Raw genomic sequence first — 27,474 nt, forward strand, 5'->3', positions numbered from 1 at the left:
TTTTCTGGGTGATCAGTCAGTCAAATGACCAGCAGCTTATTGAAAGCAAAGCCAACCTAGGAATCTCCTTCATTATCCAGGCTGCGGAACTCCCTATAAGTTCTCAAGGGTCTGGGCTTCTTTTTATCCTTGCTCTGGACCCTAAAGTTAAGTCATTTTAAGCCTTCCTTCCTCCCTTCTTTCATTTTATTTTTAATCTGAGAGAGAGAGAGAGAGAGAGAGAGAGAGAGAGAGAGAGAGAGAGAGAGAGAAAGAGCGCACATGAGCAGGGGGAAGGTCAAAGGGAGAGAAAACCTTAAGCAGGTTCCACGCTCAGATGGAAGCCCAATGTGGAGTTTGATCCCATGACACTGGCTGGGATTATGACCTGAGGCAAAATCAAGGACTGGATGCTCAACTGACTGAGCCACCCAGGTGCCCCTCTTCCTTCCTTCCTTCCTTCCTTTTTTCTTTTTCTTTCTTTCTCTTCCTTCCTTCTCTTTTTCTTTCTTCTTTCCTTCCTTTCTTTTCTTTCTTTCTTTCTTCCTTTTCTTTTTTCTTTTCTTTTAAGTAAGCTCTATATGGGGCTTAAAATCACAACCCCAAGACCAAGAGGCAAATACTCTACTGACTAAGCCAGCCAGGCGCCCCAAGTCATCCCCTCTTCCTTAATGCAGCTACTACCTACATCTTACCTTATAGAATTGTCTTCCCACATTATCCTATCTGTAGTTTTTGACTTCCTTGTGCTGAAGCTGATCATTGTGACTTCGCTGGAATCCATTCTTTTAATCTCGTAGGGTAGATTTTTCTGCTTTTTTCCTAAGACTGATTCTAGAATCTTTGGTTATCCAGAATAAAAAGCCTTTTGGACAGAGCAACTGGGGTACACAGGCTCATTTGTCTTAAGAAAATAATTTGCATTTCTGAGGAGGGTGGACATATAGGTCTCTTATTATATGTTTACTGAAGGTCTACTATGAGCTGGGCATTGCATGGTATATAATCATGAACAAGATGAAATCCCTGCCTTCCTGCAGCTTCTGGATTACAGAGAATGCATGGTCTGAGAAGTGCTGTGGAGAAAGAGTAATGCAGTGCTTTCCAACTTTTTGTAGCTATAACCTGGTACGAAATGTGTTTTATATCATGATTCAGTACAGATACACGCACCTATGTACATACACTTATATATCTGAAATAAAAGTTTCACAAAACTGGAGCCTTACTAAGTTTGGTGTTCTCTGATATTTTCTATTTCTTTTATGATATCTTGGTCATTACCCACTAAGTTAATTGTGTGCTTCATCAGTGGGTATCAACCTGCAACACGAAAATCCCGGTAATGGTCAAGAGCATAACTCTGAGGTTAAGCTGATGGCTTTCAGACCTGGCTCCACCTCTTACTGTCTGGATTTGGGCCAGTAATTTCTACGTGCCCTTGTTTCTCTATCTGCAAAATGAGATAATAACAACAGTAATATCTGCCTTGTGGACCCTCCATGGGAATTAAATGAGAAAGGAGATAATGTGTGTAAAGGACTAAAAACAGGGCCTGACACATTGTGGGTGCTCAATAAGCACAAGTGAGCACAGAATTTTCTGGGTATGATGATGGAAGAGTCAAAGCACTCAACTGGGGGGACGGGAGAACGCTTCTTGCAGAAAAAAATGGCATTAATGTTGAGACCTTAAGAAGTGGCAGGAATTATTCAAGTTTGAGCGGGTGACTAGAAGGAGTAAAGAGTGAGAAGCAAGTTCTGTGCAGAGAGAGCAGCCCTTGCAAAAATTATGAGGCGGGAAAACTTTCTGCCTTGTATGACTTGAGAGCTTCCCAATTTGGCTGCAGTCTGAGGGAGAAGTCTGTGGCAGATGAGGTCAAAAATGGCAGCAAGAGTGAGGTCATGGAGGGCTCTGAAGCCAGCTCAAAGAATTTTAGGCTTTAACTTACGTGCGCTGGGATCTTATTAAACCTGTTAAGCAGGGAAATGACATGATTTACTTTTTTGAAAGACCATTCAAACTGTAGGGTGGAGAATGGATTAGGGAGGGCAATTCCTGTGGCAGGGAGATCATGAAGTCTTTTGCAGTGTCTTGATTAGAGATGATAGAGCAGCCTGAACTAACCATGCATCTTAATGCAATGCTTCTTACATTATGCTGTCCATGAGAATCATCAGGACGTGTGAGTAGGAGCGTTTTTAAAAATGCAGGTTCCTGGGCTAACAAGCCAAGATTATGGCGACACCACTTGGGGCCCAGGATTTAAGTAATCATTGTTAGTGGTTCTGAAGCATGTAGTTTCCTCATCACACTTTTAAAAACCAAGAACACAAACTACCTCTCCTATGTCTCTTACACTGTTTTTCTGCTACCCACTCTTTACTTCTCACCTGCTTCGGCGGGGGGGGGGGGGGGGGGTCCCTCTTGCTTGCACTCAACGTACAAAACCCTTGAGAGCAAGGACTCCGTCTACATCTCCAGTGTGCCCAGGGCAAAACTGGCACATAAAGGGTCCTCTAGAAATGTTCGCCAAACGAATGAATGAGCGGATAAATTAATATACTACTTTGTACACAATTTTCTGCTTTTAAATACTTGGGCAGGGTTTGAAATCGGAAAACAAAGGTCATTCCATAAGAGGATGTAGATACGACTGGCAAGGCTGAGGAAACAGAGGAAGCTAGTTACCGATTGCCGAGGCTCATTCAGGAGGTGCTAATTCTCGGGGCCGGGGGGCGAGAAATGTTACTATTTCCAGATTAGCAACCATCTTGGGCTGCTTGCGCCACTCTCCCGAGAGTCCAACTAATCCAGTTGCCTCCGTGGTTCCGGCCCCATCCAATCCTTTGAAGCTAAATGCGTACTCGAGGAGGCCGAAGATAACGGCAGGGACCCTAGCTCAGAACCCCCTCCGGGCCAGCCCCGCAGAGGCAGCTCCGACCTCCCCATCATGGCGGCCGCCGGGCGGGGAAGCCGAGCCCGTGCGTCGCGTGCGTGCCTCATCTCCCTCCCCTCCCCCTCCTCGGCGGCGGCGGCGGCGGCAGAGGCGGCAGCGCTCGCCATTGCCGCTGGTGGCAGGAGGCTGCGAGGAGCCGGCGCGGTCGCAGTCTCCACGGCGCAGGCCCACGGTAGCGCAGCCGCTCTGAGGTGAGTGCCCTACCGCGCAATCTCCAGCTATTTCAGCCCCGGCGCAGCCGCAACACGCCGCCCGCCCGCCGGCCGGCCGGCCCGCCCCGCAGCCTGCACCCTGCCGCCCCCGGCTCCGGGCCTGGGCCCCCGCCGGATTCGGCCCGCCTCGGGCGGGGGGCCCCGGCCCGGCCCAGTCAAACCGCCACCCCGAGGATGCGCAGGCCGCACTAGGCCCCAGGCGTCCTGGCGGGCTCGGGAGGGAGGCGCTGCCCTCCCGAGAGCCCCAGGGTTCCGGCCTCCCCCGCCGCCTGAGGCTCTAGGGGCCGCGGCCTCCTCTCCACCGTGGAACCCGGGGCCCGGGCCCGGCCTTTCCGCGGGCTCGGGAGCGGGAGGCCCGGGAGAGCGCGCCGGGAGCGGGAGGTGGGCGGGCTGCGCGGGACCGGAGCCGCGGCTCCCCGCTCGCCCCCTCGGCCCTTCCCGGGGCTGGTCTGCGGGCGGCGCGGCGGGCTGGGCCGGGGCGCGGGAGCTGCTGTCTCCTGCGGGAGAGGAGGCTGGCTCTTGGGCGGCTTCCGAAGCTTCCCTCCCGCCGGGGTGGCGTGGGCTTGTTACCCAGGTAGACCGGGGGACGCTGGAATATGGCGCGTTGCCCACCTTCTTGCAAGTTAGGAGGCGGCCCGGGCAGCAGCGGCGGCAGTTGGAGGAGGAGGGCGCAAAGTCCTTTTGTACGCAGAAATAAGGAGCGACATTGTGTTTTCTTCCCCAGCTGAGATGCTGCCCGCGGAGGGGCCTCGGTTCTTCCTGTGCCTGGGGTGGTGGTCCCCTGGGTGAGGAGAGGGGGAGTGGCGCGACCCTCGGAAGGAACAGAACTGTTGCCACTGTAAAGACGGGGTCTTGGCCTTGTGCATGGGTATTATCTCATGTCCCCAGCCTTTCGGGGAACTCAAGGGTTTGCCCCTGCATGTTGTCCACCTCACTGTGCAGTGATGTCCACCGCCTCTCTCACCTGTTGTGTCGTTGCCGCTGGTCCCAAAGTTTTATAGTGCATCTGACTGTACCCATCAGAACTTGGGAGTTGTTTAAAAATCTTAGTATTTTTAGGGCTTCAAATGATAATCTGCTCCAGCCAGTTGGAGGAGCTATTGCCTGAACTCCATCCCTTCTTAAGCGTTAGATTAGAGTATATTAATTCCTTACTTTAGAGCTGGTGTCAGTTGTGCTTAATTCTTTCTGTGGTCAGAGCAAAATTCACATTTTCTTAAGTGTGTAGAGACAATGTATCGGGAAACTTCTAAAGCGAAGGCAGTGTGAGTGAACCTGTCAGCTTGGACAGTGCTCACAGGAGAATGGGTATGTGCATCTCACCTTTTTCCCCAGGGCATCATCTGTGCCCACAGTGATCCTTTTCCTTTTCCTATTTCATCTTGGTCCAGGCCTTTAAAAAAAAAAATCCTTTTACTCTGGCTTTTAACAGTAAGTTATTGGGTTGTTTTTCACTCAAGGAAAGAGGGGAGGAGGGGCCTTGGAGATGCTGGGGATTTTTTGTTTGATTTGTTTTTAAAATTCAGTAGTAGTATCCCGAATCCCTAGAATTGTGTTTGAAATTAGTTTGACATGTTTTCTCATAAGGTAGTGAAAATATGAGTGTTCTATCTGCGCATGAGTGTAATTGCCTTGTTTTATGAGCAGGAGAGGAAACATACAATTATCACATGTAGTGCAGTATATTGGGTCCTAAATTGTGTGCAAAATTGTTTGTGTCAAGGGACTTTTTATTTTTTTCTGACAGGAGCTAGATGTGACTTTTGATTGGGTTCATGACAAAGACTAAAAATATAATGAGATTAATAAATACCCCTTACTATTTTTTGGCACATCCTTATTTGAAATCCTTTGATTTCATCCTATGTGCCTTTCCCCTCCCCCCCCCACCCAACGCAACATATATGACAAAAAATGACTTTTTGCTTAGTAGCTGTCATATTTCTTATTTAGCAAAAAAAAGAAAAAAAGAAAAAAAAATCTTAAGCCAAGCGTTTTCATGGAAATTGATTTCTTATCAGGTTTTAAGGAAATTTAGCTTCTGGATTTAGGAAGTAACTATAAGAACAGGAAATAATGAGAGACCTTGTCCAGATACAGAAAGGATTTCAGGTTTCCCTTCCAATTCATGTATATTCCCCAAATTATAGGTTTCTTGTTTTTATTGAATTGCAAGTATACATCCATCTCTAATTTTGTTAGGGAGCTGAAGACAAACTCCCTATGATTTAAATACCTGAATTTGCATTGCCTGTGTACTGTGAATTCAACCAGACCCCTGGGTTGGTTTTCGAGAAGTATTTTATGTGAAGTAATCACAAATGGGTAACTGTTTTAAGGGAAATTTAAGCTCCTTGGGGTCTGGGATTAACTTTTTTATACCTCTTTCCTTATATAATGATATTCAGTAAATAACTGGGGAATAATAATGATGAACAGTAATTTTTGGAATTAAAATTTTTTTTCAAAAGTATTTGAAAAGACATTGACTTTTGGGTTTTGAAAGGTCTATGAATTGTCAGCCTATAGAAGCACACCCTCCAGTCCTCTGGAGAACAGGAAGTTATTGCGTGTGTTCAGCTCCTGTCAGACCTCTTTAGGCAAGCCCAGCTTTGTGTGGCAGTGAGCTTGTTCATCTACTCAGTGCCACTGTGAAAAACTGGAAGTTTAAAGTGGGAACTCTGGGTTGTTGAGTCTCAGAAGTGTCTACTCTAACCTCAAGAATTTGAGTGCACCCTCTTGGGTTGTAATTAGTCCAGGAAATGTGATATTTGAATTTAGATGTTTGTGACTGTGTGATGCTCATTAATTATATAATTATATGTGTGTGTGTGTGTGTGTGTGTATATATATATATATATGTATGTATATATGTATATAGTGTATATTGTATTTGGAAAAGCAGCCTTAAAATAAATACCGATCTTTTATTTTCTAAAAAAAAAAAAAAAATTAGAAGATTTTTCTCTCCGTTCTTTCATGTTTTTCTTGAGAGTTAAAGCTAGCCTGAGCTTACCCAAATATAGTTTTCCATAAATGCTCAGTAAAACAGCAATGAAAAAGAAACCTACTTGTTAAGCTTATTTAGACCAAGTCCAGTCATTGGGTGGGTGGGTTGTTTGTTTTTGAGGCTGTGGATACATGTCAATTTTTGTGCATTATGTATCATAGTTCCTTTCTTATTAGCTAGGGGATAGATTATCCACTTTCTGGACTTTTCAGTTAGAACTTTTGTCCATCAATATTCTCCTAAGGTGAACAAGCTGGAGGAGAAAGAGTAAAAGGAGGTGAAACAAATCAATTTCAGGTGTTTCCAGAAGATTACAACCACATTGAGCTATTGGAAACTTTTAATCCTGGAGCAACAAGAATGCTTTGTCTGAAGTTATTTCGATGTAATATGGACAAAACTTGGAAAATGAAAAGAATTTTTGACTGCTCAAGAAAAATAAGTGGATTATATATGCTTTGGAGCATACATCTTTTTTTTTTTTTTTTTTTTTCTGAAGTGCAGTTCAGAATTAGGCTAATGAGTTTTTGACCCTGCTCAGTGCAGTTTAGTTACTGAAGCTTCAAACACATTTCATCATGTCTTTTTTTTTTTTTTTTTTTTGTCTTTTCACCAGGTCTGTATGCCTAAAATGTGAACATTTATATGAACTGAAGAAAAGACAGAAATACAAGTTGAGAGTGAGATTCTAGTATATTTTTAAAAGACAAAAAACAAAAAAAATAGGGGACAGTTATGGCAGGTCTACCACATTTGTGATCTCTTGAGGCAAATCTGTATTCTGTCACCAACAGCAGTCTCTTAGAAGATAATTGTATCATATGGAATCTTCTCCAGAATCCCAGACCGTGTAGCCTGCCTTATCAGACTGCTCCTAAGCTATCAGATCATTTCTTGAGGAAACCAGGTCTGTTAAGGAAGGGGTGTGTGTGTGTGTGTGTGTGTGTTTTGGGAAAGTTGGTGGGGGGAAGAGGGAGAAAGGGTGATACTGATAAAAGAATCTAGTCTTATAGATTGGGATGATCACTGGAATTTTGGACATGTATTTTTAAAAGAAGCTAAAAGAGCTAATTATGTATGGGTCATCTGGTGACTTAGACTACTATTTATAGTGTATTTAGTATATAAGCATATTATTTAGGTTAATTCATGCATGCTGATTTCTATGGTTATAAATGTGTAAATTTTGGTTGAGATAGTTGGACAAGTGGACATTTTCTTAAGAACTCTTAAATGGTGCCTGTTGGATAAACTATGCCAAACCTTTTTCAGAATCTTGAAGAATGAGATTTGTATGCATAAACGTTAAGACTATTTTTAAAAAGGAGCTTGTATTTTACTATTGGTAATTGTAAAGTCTTTGCTTTTTAGAACTTGGAGAGTCTGTTTTGTTGCTGCTCCTGAATGCTAATGTGGTTAGGCTGGCAGCTAACCCTACAAAGAACAAGAGGAAGTGAGGAAATGTCCCCATGAAACCTTGCTTAAAACTAAGCAGTAGACTAGAAATGGGGAGTGAGGGACTAGGGGACTTAATTATTGTTTTATGTTCAAAAGGGGGCATACCCTCCATTGAGAAATAACCTTAACTATGTCCTCACTTTGGAGTTTTGCCATTCATTCACCAGACATTGATTAAAGACCTACTTTATTCCAGGCACGTGTTAAGTGCTACGGTAACATATAAACCACAGGCCTTTTCTACTAGGGGAGAAAGATAAGGGCTCAACTATCCATTCATATAGCATGTTGAGAAGTAAAATAAAGAAAAGTTGGTGTGGGATTTATAGAGGGAGAGGGTGAGTGATGCGAATAGAATAAGTGAGGTTAGGGAAGACCTCATGTAGGAGATCTTTAAGTAGGGCTTGGAAAGGTGAGTCGCTGTTTTGCCTGATGGAGAAGAGGCTAGGAGAAGGGCACTGATAGTCTGAGAAATAGCCAGTAGACTTTTCTGTACTTAGGGAGTAGTGGGAAATGAAGCTGATGAGGTTGTGACCTGATTGGGAACAGCATGGGGGAGTTCAAAGATTAGAGTTCGTTAATGAATGATGATGCCTTTAATTAAGATAGGGAATGTATTGGAATAACAGAATTTGAGGCAGAAGGTAATAGGGTATGGTTCTAAATGTGGGAATCGAGATATGTCATATAGGTCCCTATTGACAAATTTGGTCTGGCGCAGAAAGGGAAGTGGGGATCAATTATGAGATTTGTATTCATTAGCATAATGTCATCTAGAAATTGCCAAAGAGTATAAAATCAGCACTGAAGGAAAGACTAAGGGCGACCTTGCCAAGCAGCTACATTTGTAGGTCAGGTGGAAGAAGAGGGGCTTATGAAGGAAGTTGAAAAAGAATGGCTGAAGAGGTAAGATAAATAGTATGGGGTTGAAGAAGCTGAGTCTAGAGGGTAAGGGAATTTTAACGGGAAATTTAGCAACCTGAAATACTACAGAGAGCTCATTAGGGTGAAAACTGGATTTGGCAATTCAGAGATAAAAGGAATTTTCAGAGATAAAAGGTTGTGTGTGTGTGTGTGTGTGTGTGTGTGTGTGTATGCATGTGTATTGTTTTGCCAGGAATCATGATAGTTTAAACACAATAGATTTCTGGAGCATTATTGAATACCGGGGTAAGGCTTATAAAACCCGATTTAATAGATGACCCATGCTTAGAAATAGGTCCTATTCTTCCCCTTCTCTTACGGGGATTACAGTATAAAAGCTTTGGGAGGAAACTTAAATTCTAACAGAGTTTATAGATTTGGGGTGCCTGGGTGGCTCAGTTGGTTAAGCATCGACTTTGGCTCCGATCATGATCTCGTGGTTCGTGAGTTCGAGCCCCATGTGGGCTCTGTGCTGACTGACTGCTTGGAGCCTGGAGCCTGGAGCCTGCTTCGGATTCTGTGTCTCCCTCTCTCTCTGCCCCTCCCCCCCTCATGCTCTGTCTCTGTCATAAATAAACATTAAAAAAAATAATGGAGTTTATAGATTTGAGTGTATGGTATAGTATGTTTGAGTTTATAGTCTCTTAAAATACAAATTCCTCTTGAAGAGTTTTGAGGTTTTATAATATTTACATGTTAAGTGCAGAGGTATTTTAACCTGGGTTTTATAGTTCTGGGACTCATGGATATATTTTGGCCATGTAACCCTGATCTCTTGAAACTGTATGAAAAATTTTGTATGTGTGTGTGATTTTTCTGGGGAGAGGGTCCATAACTTTTCTGAGATTCTCAAAGCATTCTTGACACACAGAAAAGTCAAAGGCCTTTTCAGTATTGGTAATTCAGTCAGATATTTATTGTGTTAGTTGTCTGAAATCAGTTAACCAGATTGACTGGGACAGACCAAGGGGAAGAAATTTTGAGTGAGTATCTCAAGTGAGGAACTTTGGGAAGATCTGAGGCACCTCTAGGAGATGGGACTACGAGCACCAGAAGGAAGGTGGGAGGAATGTCAAAGCAAAGCTTCACCAGTTTCAGAATCTTGCCAAGTCTTCTGGATTCCTTGGGGTTTTGTTTTGTTTTCTGGGTTTTTTTTTTTGTTGTTGTTGTTGTTGTTGTTGTTTTATACTCCAGGATTCACACTAGTATATGACTATCTATTCATGCACTATATACAATGGGCTTTGTGGGGGATCAAGTTACTATTTTATTTTTATTTTATTTATTTAATTTTTATTTTTTTAATGTTCATTTTTGAGAGACAGAGTGTGAGCGGGGGAGGGGCAGAGAGAGAGGGAGACAATCCAAAGCAGGCTCCAGGCTCTGAGCTGTCAACACAGAGCCCGATGCAGGCATTGAACTCACGAACTGTGAGATCAAGACCTGAGCTGAAGTCAGACACTCAACCGACTGAGCTACCCAGGCTCCCCTCAAATTACTATTCTAAAGAGAAAATAAGTTTTGAAAGAAATCTAACTGGTTCATAGATTGCACTAAAATTTTTTTAAGTTGGGAGTTGCTTGTACTTTGGAAATTTTCTAAAATGCACAAATGTTTCAGTCTACTCCTTTGGGGCAAGAAATTCTCTCCTTGCTTAATTTTTCTGACCATGAAATGAAAATACCATTGGACCCCTATAGGGTCTTTCAGAAGTATGACAGTTATGGAAGGGCAGAGAAAAGGGGACAGAGGATCTGAAGCAAATTCTGCACTGACAGCAGTGAGCCCCATGTGGGCTCGATCTCACAAACCAATCATGACCTGAGCCAAAGTTGGATGCTTGACCGACTGAGTCACCCAGCACCCCAGAAATTTAGGCAAATTTTTAATAATGTTCCATATTAGACCTTATTTATTCCAAAATTATTTCATTCTAAAATTTTAGATAACTGGTCATTTTTACTTTCTTCCTCTATAATTTTTGGATCTTTGATATTAGGAGACAGTTTTGTTAGCTAGGCCCTAGGTTCGGGGTGATCTCCAACTTATTTTGAGAGAGTGCGTGCATGTGCACGTGTACATGAGTGAGTGGCAGAGAGATGGGGAGAGAATCCCATCTAATAGTGCAGAGCCTGACCTGGGGCTTGATTCCATGAACCATGAGATCATGACCTGAATTGAAATCAAGAGTCAGAGGCTTAGCTGGCAGCCACCCACATGGCCCATTGATCTCCAACTTTTGATTGTCATCCTTACAAGTAGAATTTTGAGCACACATTCTGAATCACATTTATTTATAAATGATGTTCCTGTGCTCTTGTACTAATACATTTATGTGCTTTATAAACAATATAGAAGGTGGGGCGCCTGGGTGGCTCAGTTGGTTCAGCGTCCAATTTCGGCTCAGGCCATGATCTCAGGGCTTGTGGATTTGAGCCCGATGTTGGGCGCTGTGCTGACATTTCAGAGCCTGGAGCTTGCTTCAGATTCTGTCTCCCTCTCTCCCTGCCCCTCCCCCGCTTGCACTCTGTCTCTGTCTCTCAAATATATAAATAAAAACATTAAAAAAGTAAAAGTGTATAGAAGGTAGGAATTTTAAAAGGACAAGGTAAAGGTGAAATAGTTTTTTTTATGTCTTGCAAATTGAGTTGATGGTGGTTCAGTAGCTTATGAGTTTGATTAGCTTATTTTTATATTTGTTCGTAACTCACGTGTTTTCTATAATTAATGCCAGCAATGTTTTTCTAAAGTGCTCGTTTATTTATTTTAAAAGATTTGTTTATTTTTGAGAGAGAGAATTGTGCGCACACACCTGGGGTAGGGGCAGAGAGAGGGAGACAGAGGATCTAAGGCAGGCTCCATGCTGACAGCAGAGAGTCAGATGCTGGGCTCGAACTCCTGAACCATGAGATCAGGACCTAAGCCAAAGAGCGACGCTTAACTGACTGAGCCACCCAGCGACCCAATGCCAGCAATTTTTTATAGAATACCCTATAGAAGTATTGGTAAATGCAAGAAAGCAATGAATAAATATTTTGGGTAATCTTAAGCATAGAAAATGTGTGCTTGTAACTTGTAATTAGCTTGTGTATGTGGATTATCTTTACAGTCACTAAACCTACAGATAAGATCCCTAAATAGAATTGGAGTATTTTTTTTTTTTAACGTTTATTTATTTTGAGATAGAGAGAGACAGAGCATGAGCGGGGAAGGGGCAGAGAGAGAGAGAGGGAGACACAGAATCGGAAGCAGGCTCCAGGCTCTGAGCCGTCAGCCCAGAGCCCGACGCGGGGTTCGAACTCACGGATGGCGAGATCGTGACCTGAGCTGAAGTCGGATGCTCAACCGACTGAGCCACCCAGGCGCCCCAAGGAGTATTTTATCTTATCCTTTGTTCGCTGCGTTTTGGTCCTGTGTCTTTTTTTGTTGTTGTTTAGAAACATACTTTTTTAAAATGTTTATTTACTTTTGAGAGAGCACAAGTGGGGGAGGGGCAGAAAGAGGGGGACAGAGGATCCGAAGTAGAAGTAGGCTTTGTGCTGACAGGCTGACAGCAGGGAGCCCCAGGTGGGACTCGAACTCATGAACTCGTGAACCGTGAGATCATGACCCTAGCCGAAGTCAGACGCTGAACTGACTGAGCTACCAGGTGCCCTAGTCCTTTGTCTTTTACTAAACAATCATGAAATAAAATTCTTAGCCCCTACATAAAGATAACCCACCAATTAAAGAACCAACCAAGGCTTGCTAAATAAAAATGCCATCACAGAAGTAGTCTTTTGATCCAAAACTGGCTTCAGGTACTAAGTCTAAGAAAGTAATGATTCTGACATCACCAGTTATATAATGGAATGTTAAAATTTTTGTCTTTTCTTCCTTAATTTTTGGTTCTATATTTTAAAAGTTTTTCTATATTGAAAATAAATAATTTTTGTAGTGAGCAATTTAACAAAGAAAACAACCCCCAAAACCCTTCAAATTGAATGGTTATCTTTGATTTATAAGCATATCGGTGATTTTCATCTTTTTTCTTGTAACTTTCAAACTATCTTTAGTGAAAATGCGTTAACTTTTATAACCTCACCCCCCCGCCCCCCCCGCCCCCCCCCCCGAGACACACACACAAGCATGGATGATATAATTACGGCCCTAAGGACTCACTGTCAGATTTTGGGCAGGCAAGTTATTTATCCTCACTGGGCCTGTTGTCTCACTTGAAAAATGAAGAGGATAGAAATGATATCTAAAATTTCTTCTGAATAAAAATTCCTTCTAAAATTAATTCTGAGTCTGTGTTATGACATGTTAATAAATCTGGTATTTTCTTAAAGTAAAAAGGTATGTATATGTGTTCATTGTAAGAAAGCAAAAAGAAGAAAATTTAAAATATAATTATACAAAGATAATGAATAATAGTTTAGATATTCCTTTAGGGGTATATGTATGTGCATGCATATACTGTATATGATAAATGGAATTATACCCTGCATATTGTTTTGAACCAAAAATGTCTGAGGATATTTAATTCATCTGTTTATCTTTGCCCTGAAATATTCTTAGTGCAGCAGTTGTAAATCCGTTTGTTTTAATGAAATATTAAAGATATTTAAAAGTTTCTCTCCAAATTCAAATTTGTTCAGAAAATGCTTGCTGTTTGTTTCGTGCTCTGTGTGGTTTTGCTGAGGTAAGGATAACTTGGAGTAAGGGCGAAAGGGCTTGCCTGTGAAAGCTTACTTAGTGAAGAATGAAAGCTAAATCCTGGGTTAACCTCAATTTCATTCACATAATAATTCCTTTTTTTCTCCACTCTACTCTCGTACTTCCTGAGCTAAGATGTCTATTTGCAAGGTAGTTTCTGAAGTGAACAAGTTCATCTCAATATATTATTGGTTCTTTTATTTTACCCTGGGACCTTCTGAGTTTTTCTGTTCTTATTGAGAACAAATTAGATATTAGTAGCATCAGTAGTATAATACAGAAGTATTAATACTTGGGTTTTTAAGCATTATCTATGGGGATTTCAAAAGATTTTGTACATATAAAATTAAATATGTGTACAAATATAAAATGCTACGTAATCTCATTTGTGCTTCCCCTCAGTGAAGTACGTGGTATATATAATACTAATTTTATGTAAAATAACTTGATTTTTCTCAAAGTTAACTTCCTTAAAGATTTTATACAGTGGATTCTCTTTGCAGTTGGTAATATAACCCAATTTTCCTGCCTTCTCATTTAGGTCTGTCTTTAATCCCTCTGGTAGTTGGTTTGCTTTTTGTATTTTATACAAAATGGAAAACAAACCTAGGGTAAATAGTTCCTTAGTTATGGCAACTAATGTCCAAAGCAATTTAGTCCTTTTTCAAGCAAGTATAGTATAAAGCCTGTGGAAGTGTGTGTCAGAAGAAAAAAGTTTGATTTGTTTATTCTCTTCCCTTTTACTTTGAAGATTAGAATCTTTTTTAGGAGAAAAACTATACCTGACAGTTAAGATGCTTAAGTCAGGGCCGCCTGGGTGGCTCAGCTGGTTAAAGCGTCCGACTTTGGCTCAGGTCATCATCTCCTGGTTCGAGGATTCAAGCCCCATGTTGGGCTCTGTGCTGACAGCTCAGAGCCTGGAGCCTACTTGGGATTCTGTGTCTCCCTCTCGCTCTACCTCTCCCCTCCTCACACTCTCTCTCAAAAATAAACATCAAAAAATTTTTTTTGAAAAAAAGATGCTTAAATCAATGTCTTCCAGACAGCGAGAGGTAGAAAATCTGAGAATAATACGTACAAACTTACTGCCTCTTAAACTTGTTTTCAGTTTTTGTGTCCAAAATACTTGAGAACAGTAGCTAATTCTAAGTTGAGAGTCCACCAAGATGAATTGTCTTTATTCTGAAGAAATCCATTTTGTAGCCAGTGAGTGGTATATATCCAAATATCCAGTGCCCTTTAAATAGGTAATCTTTGTTTAGTAGTAATTTAGTGCTTTGAGTACAGTAGCGATTCTTGTCTTTTAGGTTAGCATGATTTTGAAATTACCTTTTTTTAAGAATAATGATTACTGGGGCGCCCGGATGGCTCAGTCAGTTGAGTGTTTGACTTCAGCTCGGGTCATGATCTCACAGTTTGTGGGTTCGAGCCCTGTGTTGGGCTCAGTACTGACAATTCACAGCCTTGGAGCCTGCTTCAGATTCTGTGTCTCCTCTCTCTGTCCCTCCCCCACTCGTGCTCTGTCTCTCAAAAATAAATGTTAAAAAAAATTTTTAATGAGAATTGATTACTTTGTAACAATAATTGGTTTCCCTTAATGATAAAAGTCTGTGCAGTTGTTCCATGTAAGTATGCACACTCAGATTCGGCCTACAGTGAAGTTTCAGAACCCTATATCCAATGGCCCAGTTGGCATTTCTTGGATGCTTCAGAAGCACTTCTCAAAATGAAATTCCCTTATCAAACTTGGTCCTGTTCAGCTCTGGCTCACCTCAGTGAATGGTACCACCATTTCATCTGGTTTCTTAGAAACTTTCATCTTTCAGTGCCACCAAATCCTTTAGAAAGTTTATTTAACTCTCTAAACCCAATTTGCCCTCTTCATTTCACCTTTACCACTTATGTCTGAGTTGCTATGGTTTCTTTCTTGGACTGTTGGAATAACCTCCAACTGGTCTACCCGCATCCACTCTGGCTAAGCCCTAGTCCATTCTCCTCAGTGCAGCCAGAATGAATCGATCTTTTCTAAATACACAGCTCTGGTCATTTCCCCCATTGAACTTAGGATGAAGACAAAGCTCTTTTATGTGGTACCTAGTAACTTGTGGACTCATTTTGTATCACTCATGCTTCCCTAACTATAAGGTCTTTCCTGCTGGTGTTCCTTCTGCCTGGAAAGCTTTTCCCTTTCATCTCTTTTTAGTAAAATCATATACATTTTATGACTTTGAGGTCTGTCCTCGAGCATAATTTCCTCAGGAACTTTATTCAGATCTCCCTCATTTTTGCACTTTACCATGTGTGTTATACATGTCATTTTACATTTGTTTGTATATTACTCGATACATGTCTGTCTTTCCCACCAGCTTGTAAAGCTTCATGATCATAGATACAAACATAGTGTCCATTATCAACCACAGTGCCTGACAATGTAACAAGCAGTCAGTATTTATTTGAATGATTGTGGAAACATTGCAAAATTCATTTAATATTTTACCTTATTACCACACTTTGTGGTGCCATCTAATACTTTATAATTTCTGGGAACGCCGGGTGGAACCAGATTCTAAGTCATCTAAGCCACCCCTCTTCCCCAAAGTTACATGATCATCAGTCTCTCCTTGAACACATCCAATGATAGGAAATTTACTACTTAACAAAGGCTGTTTAATTTTAAATCTTTAAGACATAAATTAGAAAACTTAATTTCAACTGAAATTTCTCCCTGTAAGTTTTATCTGCTGGTCCTACCTTTTGTTCTCTAGGACTTCCCAAATCAATATTTTATATTTTCTTTATAAAGTCCTCTGAGTTGCCTTTTTTTAAAAAAAAAGTTTATTTTTGAGAGAGAGGGAACATGCAAGTGGGGGGAAGGGCAGAGAGAGCGGGAAGAGAGAATCCCAAGCAGGCTCTGCACTGTCAGTGCGGAGCCTGATGCCATGGGGCTGGATCCCACAAAACCGTGAGATCATGACCTGAGCCAAAATCAAGAGTCAGATGCTTAACCTACTGAGCAGGTGCCCCTTTTGATTTGTCTCTTGGTTTAAATGTCCCTGGGACCTTCAGCCTTCTTGGAAAGGTAATGGGGTATGCTGGAAAGAGTTGAGGGGGCTGTTTCCTAGGGCTACCATAACAAATTACCATAAAGTAAGTGCCTTAAAATAACAGAAATTCTCTCATAGTTCTGGAGCCCAGAAGTCAGGAATCAGGTGTTTGTAGGGCCACAATCCCTCTGGAGGCTCCAGGGAGGAATCTTTTCTTTACCACTTCATGCTTTTGGTGACTGCTAGCTTTCCTTGACTTGTGGCTATATGCCTCTGTGAGCTAGCTACTCTCTGTATAATCTCTGTTGGCCTCACTCCTATAAGAGCACTTGTCATTAGATTTTGGACCAACCTGGGTAATCCAGGGTGATCTCCTCATCTCAAGATGCTTAGTTTAGTTTATCTGAAAGACCCTTTTTTTTCCAAATAAGGTAACACTCGCAGGTTCCAGGAATTAGGATGCGGACTTACCTTTTGGGGAGCCACCATTCAATCTGTTACAGGGGCTCTGGGTTTAAATCCTGTTAATGCTAAGTTGCGTGCAAATTTGAGCATGTTACTTGCCCTTTCTGAGTCTGAATCTCTGTAATCTTAAGACAGGGTTAGTAATGCCTGTATCATTGGTAATGTGAAGATTTAAGAAAAATTCACGTGAAGGGAGCATCTGCATAGCACAGTTGGTTAAACATCCAACTTCAGCTCAGGTCATGATTTTGTGTTTCATGAGTTTGAGCCCCTGTGTCAGTCTCTGTGCTGACAGCTCAGAGCCTGGAGCCTTCGGATTCTTTCTCTCTCTCTCTCTCTCTCTCTCTCTCTCTGCCCCTCCCCCACTTGCACTCTGTCTTTCAAAAATAAACATTAAAAAAAATTCATGTGAAGTACTTTCCACATGATACCTAACTCATTAAATGTTGCCTTCCACATATCCAACTATTCTGACCCTACTGTGCTTTGTTAGGGTCTCTAGATGTTATGTGTGGCCTAGAACCCAGCACGAGTTGTGAGATTGGCCTGATAAGTACAAACTACAGTGGGTATTTGTATTCTGGGCACTGTGTAGCCACTATGATTAATAAGCCCACATTTGAATATGTGTATTGTAGCCACATCATAAGATTGGCTTGTTAAACCAGGAAATTGGTTAAAACCTCCATCTTTTTTTTATTGGTGTAACTATTAAATCCAAAGCGTGTAGTTAGGTTTTAGACCCAGGTGTACATTGTTACGCATTATGTTGTGTGTTACGAGTGTTACGTTATCAAGTCATGGTGCCTAGTGCGTAGTTGTAGCTATATTCTGAATTTTATGTTGCTGCGTGGTTTAAAGGAGTCTTTAAACTTACCTACTCTGGTGGTATTCCGAGAATATTTCTTAAAGCAAATGCTGTAGTGAATATAAAAAAGAAAAAAGTTACCATTGAAGTAGCAACTATATCAATGCTGGGCAGGTGGATAGCATTGTTAGGTGCTCCTTCTGTAATCAGGTCTTGGTTGATGGACAGGCTGCTTTTGATTCTTCTGTCAGGTATGTGAAATGTGTGGCCACTGCTTATGTAATAAATACGCATTTAATGATTTCCATACCTACTAGTAGTGTTGGGAATTTGCATTTGAGATAAAAGACTAGAGGAATGGATGATGTAGAAGTGATGTTCTAAAAATATTGATTTTGGGGGCACCTGGGGCGTCTGACCTCGGCTCAGGTCATGATCTTGTGGTCCATGGGTTTGAGCCCCACATCAAGCTCTTTGCTGACAGCCAGAGCTGGAGCTTGCTTCAGATTCTGTGTCTCCCTCTGTCTTTCTGCCCCTTCCCCACTTGTGTTCTCCCTCCTCTCTCTCTCTCTCTCAAAAATGAATAAACATTAAAAAATTAAAAATATTTATTTTGCATAAGTTTTATATGCACATGGCTAAAAGATCAAATAATATAAAAGGAATACAGTGAAAAAATGAGTTTCTCTTCCAGTCTCCCTCTCCAGAAATCACCACCACTGCCAGTTTCTTGTGTATCCTTTAAGGTAGGCTAAGCAAAAAGTATGTTTGTATCTCCCTTTTTAAAAACACAAGTGATTGCTTATGTGTGTATGGTCCTTTAGAAAGTGCTTCCCTTCCACCCCCTTTTTGGAATGACATCTTTTGTGTCCTGATCCCCAGCACCAGTGTAGGATTTCTAGTTTTTTCCCCCTATTGTTGAGAGGCAGGGAACCAAATTCCATGGCTTTCCATTACTAATTTGATTGTGTGGGCTGCATTTCCAGTGGAGTTGTATATTATATAGTCCTTTGTGAAAGACTTCTCTTTATAGGCTAAGTTTATACCAGAGAAATAAAACCAATTTAATTCGGGCCATTTATTTAGAAAACTAGTAAAGAAAAAACTATCACTTCAGATTGGTTTAACATGTTACCTTGGTATTGCTTAAGCCCTTTTTATGCTTGCTTAAAGACTTACTCATTTTGATTATTTTGATTACTATTGACAGCAGGGCCAAATAAATTACTTCACGAGTCTGGTAGGTAGCACAGGCCTAGTTAGGAAGAGCTGGGATGCCCAAGAACAGATGGTCCGTGACGGTGGTCACACTTTCGACCTTGGGTTATGATTTGTGTTTTATATTTTTTCTCTTATTATACTGGTTCTTAATCTTTGGTCTCAGGACCCTTTTATATCCTTAAAAATTACTGAGGTTTATGTGGGTTATAACTTTTGATATTTACTGTATAAGAAATTTAAACAGCAATTTTTAAATGTTTATTAATTAATTTGAAAATAATGGTGCACACTACATGTTATAGAAAAAACTGTATTTTCCAAAACAAAAATTTAATGGTGAGTATTGTTTTACAGTTTGTGGAAATCTTTTTAATGTTTGGCTTGACAGAAGACAGCTGGATTCTATCTGTTTTTGCATTCAGTCTGCTGAGTATGTTGCTTTGGTTGAAATATATGGAAAACATCCCATCTCATACCAAATATGTAGTTGGAAAAGGGAAAAGCGTTTTAAGAGCCTTTTAGGATAATTGTGGATACTCTTCTTTGATATTACACCAAAACTCAGAAATATTAATTTCTTAAAGGTGAGTTGCCGTGGAGATTCAGAAACCATGATTGTACTTTGTTTGGCTCCAGTCTATTGGCTTCTCATACACTTTGAAAGAATCTTTTAACCCATGCATGATTTTATAACATCATACATTGGTCAATTTGGAAAATATCAGTTTACTGAGTTAGGCATATCTTCCAACTATTGACACAAAAATCATGTTCATTAACACTACCACGGATCTTATCCAAAAAGGCTTTTTAAAAGTAAGAGAAAGCTATCAGGCTCACTGTGGCAGATACAAGTTTTCCAAAATTCTAATTATCATTTGAAATCCCCCAATTTTATCATTGGTAACAAATACTGTCAGTTATTTTCCTTGAAGTGACAGGCTCACTTGTTATTTTTGAAAAAATATTTGTCCTTTATCCAGGTCTGAATAACCATATAGTTTGTTTATTAGCTGCTCTTTGAAGTATAGTAAAGTGAAGTAAAGTGAAGCTCTTTGAAGTGAAATAAAAATGGTGTTTTTTGGGAAAAAATAGCTAATTGAGTTTGCAGCTCAAAGCATGATAACGTCTGCTTTTGAAACAGCACACTTCTGAACACAGAATTGCTTTATGAACACTTTCCATTTGGTTATACAGAAGAGTAAAAAGACAAGAACTCAAGGGTGAAGATTTAATAAAATTAATAATTTTTACTCTTTCATCAACACGTTCTTCAATAAAATGGACTGTTTTACTATGTGCACATAACGACGCAGTATATATGGTGCTAAGGTGGCATTTAGTTTTACCCTACCATTGTGTTTACACCGTTAGTGCAAATATAAGCACAGTGAAAAAGGCACATGTCTTGGCTGTTAAATTGTTCTGAGACCAATTGTGTTTTTTTAAATGTTTTTATTTATTTTTGAGGGGGGGGCGGGGTAACAGAGGATCTGAAGTGGGCTCCACACTGACAGCAGAGAGCCCGATGTGGGCTCAAACTCACAAACTGCAAGATCATGACCTGAGCTGAAGTCAGAAGCTTAACTGCTCAACCGACTGAACCACCCAGGCACCCTGAGACCAGTTCTAATGTGTGCGTGTGTATGTGTGTGTGTGTGTGTGTGTGTGTGTGTGTGCGCATGTCTCTCTCTCTCTCTCGGAGAGGTGGTTTCCTATACATACAACCAAGCAATTCTTGGGCACCAGCAGGGTATCCAAGAATTCAAGTCAATTCTGACACTGTTGACCCAGAGATAGCATCAGGTTAAGGGCTCAATCCCATAAGACTGCCCCCTGGCCCCCTACTTCAGGCACCAATCACAAGTCCCAGGCTGTTACCTGTGCCTCTGACCAACTAGCTGCAGATGGAGGTTGCAATGACTCCCTCCCACTCAGAATGCTAATCACAAGTCCAGCTTGTACCTATACTTCTAACTGGCTGGCGGTAAATCAGACATTCCCACGAGGTTTTACTAATTTGCTAGAGAGGCTCGCAGAACTGAGGGAAACATTTATTTTTACCAGTTTATTAAAGGATATAGCAAAGGAGATCAATCAACAGCCAGGTAAAGAGAGACATCGGGCAAGGGATGGGAAGAGGGCGGAGAGGGCACGGGATTTCCGTGCCCTCTACAGGCGTGCGACTCTCCCAGCATTTCTGTATGTTCACCAACCTAGAAACTCTCTGGACCCAGTCCTTTGGGTTTTTATGGAGGCTTTGTTATGTAGTCATGATTGACTAAGTCTTTGGCTATTGGCTGATGAAACCTTCAGCCCCTCTCCCGCTTCCTGGAGGTGGGGGTGGGGCCAAAAGTTCTTCCCTGCCCTTTTGTAGACTCCCAAAGTCACCTTAAATAACATAACAAAAGAAAGATGGTTTGGTTGGTCAACCTTATCACCAGAAATTATAAGGGTTTTAGGAGCTGTGAGGCAGGAACTGTGGACAGAGATCAAAATACAATACTGGGCATTTACCCCCAAAATACAAAAACACTAATTTATGGGGCTCCTGGGTGGCTCAGTCTGGCTCTGAACTGCCAGCTAGCTCGGAGCCTGAAGCCTGCTTCAGGTTCTGTGTCTCCCTCTCTCTGTCCCTGCCCTGCTTGTGCTCTCTTTCTCAAAAAGAAATAAACATTAAAAAAAAAAACCACATTAATTCAAATTGGGGTTTTTTTTTCCCCTGAGGGAGAGCATTAGGGGAGGGGCACAAGAAGGAGGGGAGAGAACCTTAAGCAGACTCCACCCTTAGCACAGCGCTGCCCTACCTGGGGCTTGATCTCATGACTGAGATCATGACCTGAGCCAAAATCAAGAGTCACACAAGGGGCACCTGGGTGGCTCAGTCGATTGGGTATCCGACTTCAGCTCAGGTCATGATCTCACAGTCCGGGAGTTCGAGCCCCGTGTCGGGCTCTGTGCTGACAGCTCAGAGCCTGGAGCCTGCTTCAGATTCTGTGTCTCCCTCTCCCTCTGCGCCTAACCCATTCACATTCTGTCTCTCTCTCAAAAATAAACATTTAAAAAATTTTAAAACAAACAAAAAAGTCACACGTTTAGCCATCTGAGCCACCCAGGCACCCCCCAGAAACACTAATTCAGAGAAATACATGCATTCCTATGTTTATTGCAGCATTATGTGCAATAGCCAAGATATGGAAGTAGCCCAAGTGTCCATCCATAGATAAATGGATAAAGAAGATGTGGTATATACACACAATGGAATATTATCCAGCCGTAAAAGAGAATGAAATCTTACCATTTACAACATGAGGAGAGCTAGAGAATATAATGCTAAGTGAAATAAGTCAACCAGAGAAAGACAAATACCAAATGATTGCACTCATGTGAACTTTAAGAAACAAAACAAATGAACAAAGAAAAAAAAAAAAAAGGAGAGACAAACCAAGAAACAGACCCTTAATTGTAGAGAACAAACTGATGGTTAACGGCGGGGGGGGGGGGGGGGGCGATGGAACAGGTGACAGGGATCACTTACTGTGATGCTGTGATGAGCACTCAGTATAGAATTGTTGAATCACTATATTGTACACCTGAAACTAATATGACACTGTATGTTAACTATAATGGTCATCCCCCATTTGGATGACCAGATATATCCTTCTTGTAAATCACAGTATCACAGTTACTACACAAATAGTTTTGACCTCATGGATCCCTTGAAAAAGTCACAGGGGTCCTAGGGTTCCACGGTTCACTTTGAGAACTGCTATAAGCTATTTGAGGGTTAAACTAATTATTCAGATGTCCTTCTTCAGTTCCTGCTCCAGGATTTTACACAGAGCAGGTGCTTAAAGAATATTTGTTTAGTGAATGTGATATGACATTTAAACAGGACAAAACTTGGTGAGTAAAATAATGTAGGTAGTCTTGAATAAGCAGCTTTTCCACAGTTGTTGAGGATAAGATGGTCAAATGAAGTATTGATGATAATATATTTAGTAAATACAAATTATGAAATAAAGAACTAAATATGAGGTGATATTAAAATCAGGATTAACCTGGTTTCAGAGAAGCACAGGGAACGGACACAGCATCCAAGTACCTACAGAGCCAACAATTCCAGCCTTGTTAGGCTTCTGTTAAGGAGTCCTCTAGTTTTTGGGTCCTTAAATTTGTAGTGGTCTAAGAAAGGATCCTCAAGTCCATGGATTTGATCTGAAAAGCAAACATGTCATTTAAATTTCAATGGGTCACTGCTTGATCTAGTAAAATCTTTTCAAAAACGGTTACAGAAGGTGAATGTTAAAAACAAGTCACTTTTTATGAAGAATAGTAAATAAAAGTCTTGTGTTCGTATAAACTGCAGATCCAGGTAGGTAGTTTTAATTGAGTCATTTTCCGCCTTTAAGGGAGCCTGTCTGATGAATACTCTATTGTGATTATGGACTATTGTTTTCTCCTTTTGTTTGGGGCAGAGAATTGGGTTCTAAAAACAGCACGATATATCCTTTTCTTTTAGTGTAGAAGGAAGCCTCAATCCATCTTGCTACTTTGATAATTTCAGCTTGCTAAATAAATAGTACTCCTTTTGTTATCTGGTGATTTGTTTGTAACAGTCTATTTTTGGTTTAGGGCTAGGTTGTAGGAACGGGCGGTGACATTGAAGGTGGAAATGGGGAAGAACAGTACTCGTTCTTCTTAAACCTTGCAGGTCTTTCCCTACCCACCCCCCATCCTTACTTTTTAAAACCTTTGACTTTTATCTCAAGTAGAGATTGTAAGAGATAAGCGAAGGCATTTCTAACAATCATAATAGTACACTTTTTGGTTTCACGTTAAAAGATACTGGATTTACTTTAAGGAGTTTCTTTAAAGATCTTGTGAATTTACCTTCTGTCCTTGAAAGTTCTTGATTCAAATTATAGTGGAGACTATGAAAAACTTGGGTAGGATAGGCCATTACCTAAACTTTTGTCATTATCATAGCTATGTAACAAATGTGAGAGGATGTAGCTAATACAGGGGTGTTACTATGTGAGCCACTTCTGTGGCGCTATTTGTGGTAGATGTCATGTCCTGGTTAGAATCCATTTTAGGGGCACCTGAGTGGCTCAGTCAGTTGGGCGGCCGACTTAGGCTCAGGTCATGATCTCACAGCTCATGAGTTCGGGCTCCCATCGGGCTCTGTGCTGACAGCTCAGAGCCTGGATCCTGCTTCGGATTCTGTGTCTCCCTCTCTCTCTGCCCCTTCCCTGCTAACGCTCTGTCTCTCTCTGTCTCTCTCTCTCTCTCTCTCTCTCTTGCTCTCACTCTCTCGCTCTCTCAAAAATTAAACACTAAAAAGATTAAAAAAAAAAGAATCCATTTTAAATCCACCAAGATGGAAAATACGAGTTCAGAAATTAATCTTATTTTTACATCTTTAAAGTCCACCGTTTTTAAACCAACTAAAGGAAGAAGTCTGCTTTAAAATGGGGTTGCAAGTGGAAATGTAAAATGAGGCCATACCCCAAATAATTTATATATTACATGGGACAGATTTAATTTTGAGCTATGTGCAAGGTACAGATTAGAATGTTTGCTGCAGATATTTTATGGAATATAGATTTCAAGTTTTTATTTGCTTGTACAAATACACATGAAAACCCACTTTCAGAACCTCTGCTTTAAAATTGCCCAAGAATGTTCTCACTTATAAAAGATACATTTCTCTCTTTTATCCTCTAGTATCATATTCCGTTTAAGTAGTTTGAAGAGATCGGGGTTAAATACTGCTTTGGCGTGACTTCTGTAGCTGCTGCTTTAAAAGAATTCTGAAATACTTCAGGCATAAAGAAGGATATAGAACAATATAATGAATACAATGTATCTACTACCCAGCTTAAGAAATAAAGTATCATAGGTATTATTGAAGCCTCCTGGACACTCACTCCTTCATCCTAGACCCCGTCCTTCCCAGCTTTGACCATTATTCTGAATTTGGTGTTTATCATTCTCCCGCATTTTAAAAACCTTTATGTGTTGTATCCATGGTAAAGACATAATATTTATATGTTTTCAAATTTTACACAAGGAATTAATCTTTATTGATCGATGTAGTTATAGTGTGCTCATTTAACATGCTGTAAATATTTGATTTAATGGAGTTGTGAAAGTAATATGTGATCTTTGTAGAGAATTTTGAAAATAAAGTACAAAAATGAAAATATTTGTAGCCCTGCCATCCAGAGATGCCACAGTTAATATTTGGGTGTGTTTTGTTTTGTTTTTCCCCTTCCTAATTAAGTTTATGTATTTTTTTGTTACCTTTTAATATATAAGTAATACAGTTTTATTGATTACACAGAATTGCAAAACAGCCACATAAAGGCTGTATGTAACTCCATTTTAGTTGCTTCTTTGTTGGAAATAGAAAATGAATGAGCATTATATATTAGACATATACCTGGTAAATTTACTGTTTATACCAAATATTGTGGCATATTTTTTAGTATAGAAACACTGTATAAAGGCATCTGGGAGCAGCTGGGTGGCTCAGTTGTTAAGCGTCTGACTCTTCATTACTGCTCAGGTCATGATCTCACGGTTCATGGGTTCTAGCCCCACCTCAGGCTCTCCACTGATAGTGCAGAGCCTGCTTGGGATTCTCTCTCTCTCTCTCTCTCTCTCTCTCTCTGCCCCTCCCCTGCTCACTCTGTCTCTGTGAGCATATTTTAAACTTACATGAGAGATTTTTATACTGAGCAAATTTACTGGATAAGTGATGCTTATCTTTAAACATAAGTACTGTTTTGGTTTTAATCATTTTTTATTTTAAAAAATGAAAAAAGATGAAATACTTGGTTATACATATAACAAAATAAGGACAAAACCTATATGAGGAAAATTATAAAACTGATGAAAGAAATCAAAGAAGAACTAAATAAATAGAGATAGATTCTGTGTTCATGGATAGGAAGACTCAATATCGTCAGGATGTCATAACTTGATCCCACAGGTCCTGTCCCCATGCTTTAATAAAAACACCTTTTGATCTATAGATTCAGTGCAATCCCAGTCAAAGTCCTAACAAGTTATTTTATGGATACTGACAAACTGATTCTAAAGTTTATATGGAGAGGCAAAAGACTCCAAAAAAGTAACACAATATTGAAGCAGAAGAACAAAGTTGGAAGACTGATACTACTTGACTGACTGTAAAGCTATAGTAATCAAGGCAGTGTGGTATTGAGGAATAGACAGACAAATCAATGGAACAGAATAGACAGCCCAGAAATAGATCCCCATATATATAGTCAACTGATCTTTGACAGAGGAGCAAAGGCATTACAATGGAGCAAAGAGAACCTCTTCAACAAATGGTGCTAGAACAATTGGATATCCACATGCCAAAAAATGAACCAAAAAAAAAAAAAAAGAATCTAAACACAGATGTTACACCCTTCCCTAAAATTAACTCAAAGTGGATCATAGTCCTAAATGTTTTAAAATATAAAACTACAAAAATCCTGGAAGATGACATAGAATCTAGATGATCAGGGTGCCTGGGTGGGTCAGTTGGTTAAGTGTCTGCCTTCAGCTCAGGTCATGATCTCGCGGTTTGTGGGTTCAAGCCCCACGTGGGGTTCTGTGCTGACAGCTCAGAGCCTGGAGCCTGCTTCGGATTTGTGTCTCCCTCGTTGTCTCCCCCTCCCTCACTCATGCTTGCTCTCTCTCTCTCAAAAATGAGTAAACATTTAACAAAATTAAAAAAAGAAAATCTAGATGATCAAGGGTATGGTGGTGACTTTTTAGGGACAACACCAAAGGCAAGATCTGTGAAAGAAAGAATTGATAACTGGTACATCCATACAATGGAATATTATTCAGCACTCAAAAGAAATGACCATCAAGCCATGAAAAGACGTGGAAGAACCTTAAATGCATATTACCAAGTGGAAGAAGCCAATCTGGAAAGGTTACATGCTGTATGATTCTAACTATATGAGATTTTAGAAAAGGCAAAACTATGGAGAAAAGAAAAAGATCAGTGGTGGAGATAGGGGGAATGAATAGGCAGAACACAGAAGACTTAGCGTAGTGAAAATACTCTATCATATAGTGATGGATATGTCATTTGTCTAAACCCATACAACATCAAGAGTAAACACTAAGTAAAAAAACCAAACCTTTTTTAGGTAGGCTCCACGCCCAACACTGGAACTCAGCACCCTAAGATTTAGAGTTGCATGCTGTACTGACTGAGCCAGCCAGGTGTCCCAAAAAAAAGTCTTAAAGAAAAAGCGCCTACAATGTGTATTTCTGTACACTTTAAACCAGAATACTATGTACTCTTTATAATTTTATCTTTTCTTGGCAACTCGATTTCACTGTGGAATGCACTGATTACTGAACTGTATTGGAACTTCTTTTGGCCTCAGTGCCTCTGTTTGAACTCTTGTGCACTTTTTAGTTGAACTTTATTAGCAGTGTTGGGAAAGCTGTAACAAGCAACATCATCTCTTCATGAGATGAAGCTGTCCCACCCCCGGTTTCTTCAGTCTTTCTTACCACCATACACTCCATACATTCAAATGTATTTAGCACTGTATAACTATTATAAACTATAAGCCATGTATACATTTTACATATAAACCATATTTTAAGAATAAATATATATTATATGTAAACTATGAAAATAAATATCACATATA

General features: G+C 40.5%; 1 protein-coding gene across 8 annotated transcripts in view; it reads left to right on the forward strand.

The window, feature by feature from the left end:
* Nucleotides 1-3,002: 3,002 nt before the first annotated feature.
* The window catches only part of NRF1 (nuclear respiratory factor 1), a 145,348-nt gene continuing 120,876 nt past the window's right edge, over nt 3,003-27,474 (forward strand). For all 8 annotated transcript variants that reach the window (XM_045495617.1, XM_045495618.1, XM_045495621.1 and 5 more), the window contains exon 1: nt 3,003-3,129. The gene's annotated coding sequence lies outside the window, so the exon portion shown is untranslated. The remainder of the gene's footprint in view (nt 3,130-27,474) is intronic.

Source organism: Leopardus geoffroyi, chromosome A2 (genome assembly GCF_018350155.1).
Source record: "Leopardus geoffroyi isolate Oge1 chromosome A2, O.geoffroyi_Oge1_pat1.0, whole genome shotgun sequence".
NCBI lineage: Eukaryota > Metazoa > Chordata > Mammalia > Carnivora > Felidae > Leopardus > Leopardus geoffroyi.